The sequence below is a fragment of the Nannospalax galili genome, unplaced genomic scaffold, assembly GCF_000622305.1.
Source record: "Nannospalax galili isolate Female #2095 unplaced genomic scaffold, S.galili_v1.0 scaffold1991, whole genome shotgun sequence".
Lineage (NCBI taxonomy): Eukaryota > Metazoa > Chordata > Mammalia > Rodentia > Spalacidae > Nannospalax > Nannospalax galili.
Genome location: NW_008329820.1, coordinates 99287 through 103868, shown reverse-complemented (window position 1 = coordinate 103868; position 4582 = coordinate 99287).

Below are 4582 nucleotides of genomic sequence, written 5' to 3'. Positions count from 1 at the left end.
TGAACTCTTCATAAACAAAGGGTCCTAAGCCAGATGTTGACTCTAGTTTAAGGAGGATACTCACTTTGTGGTTGTATTAAGATTTATGAGCTCTAAAATTTTCCTGGCAAGAACTGAGTGCTCGAGACTAAAAAAGTCAAACTAAACCTCTTCTGTGTTTGCTACAATTAGATGTACCATCCCCTCCTTCCCATTCCCTCCCTCGCTCCTCCCTTCCTTCTTTGTCTCTTTTCTTTTGGTATTATTGATTTATATTTTTGCTATTTTAAATTTTTATTAATTTAACCATTATTCTACAGGGTTACATAAGGCCATTTTCATGACTACACTTTGATAACACTCCTCTCCAAAGTCCACTTTTTGTGTGGCAATTTCCTCCAAGTCGAAGCATAGAAATTTATATCTGTAGTCCAGACAAATTACCGATGCCATTTAAAGATGTAAAGTCTGTATATTCATTAAAAGCACATCTGACTTTTGGTTTTGTCTTGAAGAGGGAATGTTGATAAGGGTGGGGAGATGAGAGAGACAGGCAGAGAGAGACAGAGAGATACAGAGAGAGACCAGGAAGCATCTTATCCACCTACGAAGTTGTCAAAGAAATGACTTAATTAAAAAATCACATGTTCAAAATAAAAATAATGTAAGTCAACAATAAATTTTGTCTAGGTGGAAAAAGTGAAAACCATAAAATGAAAAAATTCCAATATAGGTTTTTCTTATTGCACTTGTCAGATATATATGAATAATATATTGATTGACATAAGGATGTTTTCTGTCACAAACACAAACGCTGAGTCTAGTGAATTCAACTCTGAACAGATTCTAACTCTAGCGTTATATTTTTGTGAAAGCCCTGGTGTTGCCTTGATAATGTGCATGATAGCAAATTAGATATTAAAATATATAATCTCTTAAGATTATTTATAATAATATGTATTATTTATTAGCAATGAGTTAATGTTGATTGACAACTTATTACCCAGTAGCAAGATCAGTCCATCTCAATGTTGACAAAACATATGTGTATTTCATGTGAGACAAAGCCCCAAAACCAACCATACGAAACTATTCGTACAAATAAGACAGTCTTAAAAATATTTTTAAACCTGAGGATGACACATATCTTTCATCCCAGCACTGGGGATGCAGAGGCAGGCAGATCTCTGTGAGATCAAGGCCAGCCTGGTCTATGTAGTGAGTTCTAGGCTACTGGGGTTGCAGGGAGACCCTATCTTAAAATTTTTTAAAAATAATTTTTAAGATTTATTTTATATGCTTATTTTATTTATGTGTGTATCTGCTTACATGTGTGCACATGCATGCAGAGGCCATAAGAGGGCATCAGATTCCCTGCACCTGGATTTACAGGTGATTCTTAGCTTCTCAGTGTGGTGCTGGGAACTGAACTCAGGTCCTCTGCAAGAACAGCAAGTGCTCTTAACCACTGATCCATATCTTCAGCCCCTTAAATTTGTTTTTATCTTTAAAATATACAAAAAGACCAAAAAATTTACATTTTAAATTTGTTTTCTGAACAGTGATTTGTCCAGGGCAGTTGCACATACGAAAACAGCACTTATGACAGCATGCACAAGACCTGTGAAAGTTCAAGTCAGACAAAATCCCAGCATAGATGGCGGAGGTGGGCAGGATGCCCCAGCCCTAGCTGACTAACTATTGGTAGTTGATAGCTGCTGTAGTGGGAGACCAGTTTCTTTAAGGGTATGATGCTGGGTAGGTTGACCAGACTCTGGGAGATGAACCCCAACACAACAGTACTCGAACACAAATTAGACTTAATAGGCCTTAAAAACCACTAATAATAGAGGACATGAAGTAGGGATAGGAGGCAGTAAGGTGGCTATGGGGAAGGGGATGTATCTGAATGTGATCAAAATACATTGCAGGAAAATTTCAAAGAATCAATAAAAATACTTTAAAATAGAAAATTTCTAAACATTTTTAAAAGCATGGCTTAAAGTACAAGATATCAGTTATCTTTCTTTTTGCTAAGATTTAATAACACAACTCATTGTATTACACACAGAATAAGCTTATCCAGATCCCCAATGTCACTGTTTATTGGGATTGCACTTTCTGTAATTCCCATCATGAAAAGGGAATATAGAATGAAGATTTTTTTACAAACATATATAATTATTATTTTATATGCATATTGGTCTTAATAAAATTCTCATGTTTACCAATTGGCAAAAATAAGAGTATTCTTGGAGAGAAACTCACAGGAGTAATCTAATGAAAAGATTTTAATGTACATTATTTAGAGCTATTTTGATTAATGCAAAACATTTTTAAGTCTTATCACTTTCTGTTATCCTTGACTATAAAAAAAATAATGAAGCCTGTGGAGATGAATCAGGAAGTAATGTGTTTATCATGCGAACATGAGGGTCCGGATGTGGATCCTCACTACCCATGTATTAATAAAATGCCAAGCATTGCAATGTGCACCCATAATCCTAGCATTAGGGAAGCTGGTACAGGCAACTTCCTATAGCTCACTGGCCAGCTTAACTAGTGAGCTCCATGCCAAGGAGAGACCCTGTCTCAAAGGAGGTGGATGGCATTGCTGAGGAACAACATCCAAGGTTGCCCTCTGCCCTCCACATGCATATGCATACACACCCATGTGCCCACACATACTTACAAACATGCAAGCACAACATACACACAACCCATGAATGAAATTTAGCTTCTTTTTAAAATATTTTGTTATTTTTATTTTATGTGTATGACTGTATTGCCTGCATACGTGCACCTGTGCAATGCTGTGGAGGTCAGAAGAGGGCGTCGGATTCCCCTGGAACTGAAGTTAAGGACAGTTCGTAGCTGCCATGTGGGTGCTGGGAATCGAACCCGGGTCCTCTGCAAGAGCAGTCAGTGCTCTTAACCACTGAGCCATCTCTCCAGCCCTGAAATTTAACTTCTTAACAGAAGTTTTATCTTACGACTCTTAAAAGTATTGTGTATGTGTGAGTGCATGGTGTGTACACACGGGGCCATATATGCCACGGCAACAATGTGGAGGTCAGAAGACAGCTTTCTGTGATCCTTTCTCTCCTTCCATATTTACATGGGTCCCAGGGATCAAACTCAAGTCACCGGGCTTGTGAGGCAAGTGCCTTTACCCGCTGAGCCATGCTTTTGGTCTGTAACTGATGTTTTATATAAGGAAACTCCTTTTAATAAAAGGCTTTAGATCCTTATCACTTTCTTTAGAAGATGAGTTACCACTTTGTGGCTAATTCATTCTTTGACAATTTCATACATTGTATGATACATTCTGGCCACATTTATCCCCCTACTCTCTCTTCCCCTCCTGCCCAACCCCCTTCCCACCAGGTCCCCATCCCATGCCACCTTCATGTCTTTTTGTTTCACTTTTGTTTTTTGCCTTGTGACCCACTGAGTTCAACCAGGGTCTCTCGTGTGAGCAGAGGTGTGACGCTTTCCAGTGGATCATGAGTAGCCTGCCACTGGCTATGTCACTGAAGACCAGATAGCTCTCAATGCTGTATTTAAATCAGTTTAATGTTTTATGAAACATTAAATAGACTCCCAAATACCATTTTAATGTATTTTTTGGTCTTTTTGAGATGGTGTTTCCCTGTAGCCATAGCTGGCCTGGAACTCCCTATGTAAACTAGGCTGGACTCCATCTCACAGACCTCTAACTCCTGACTGTTGGGATTAAAGGCATGTACCACCATGCCCAGAAAAATAATATTTTATTAATAAAAATTTTATTCAGATGCAAGAAGAATGTTTCCTCGAACTTTCTGTTTGTCTGATTGTGGCAGCCAAGATTGAATAGAGGAACACAGAGAAAAACATTACTGAATTTTTGCGATTTTCCTACAATATATTTTTCAATGTATGTTTTTTGAATTTTCATGCATTTCATATGATACCTCTTTTTGTTTTTATTATTTTTAGTTTTATTTTATGTGTGTGTATGAGTGTATTGCCTGCATGTATGTAAGTGCACCTGTGTTGTGTAATGCCCTTGGAGGTCAGAAGATGGCATCAGATTCCTCTGGAACTGGAGTTACAGACAGTTGCTAACTGCCATGTGGGTGCTGCGGTCCTTTGCAAGAGCAGCCAGTGCTCTTAACCACTGAGTCACCTCTCCACTTCCTCATATGATACATCTTAATCATATTCAGAACCCCTCCCCCATCTGCACCCTCCCATAACCGACCCACAGGATTTTGTGCATTCTGTCATATGTGTGAAGTCAAGTTTGTGTGCCCAGATGTCCCTCGGTGTAAGTTTATTTCCTGGAGCCTGTTCAGCCTATCTAGGGTCACTATCTTAAAGAAGATCAACTCTCACTCACCCAGCAGTGGTCAGCCACCAATAAGACTAATATTGGCCGGTACAGGTGTGAGAAAGGGATTACAGCAGTCCTCAGTGAGAAAGTCACCACTCTGGAGGTTGAGGTGCTGGAAGAGACTGTCCAGACAATGGACACTTCATAAATGGTACTGGGGTGTTTGGTTTTCTCACTGGGGGCATTGGGGCTTCCCATAAAACATGCATTTGGCTACTGTTTGCC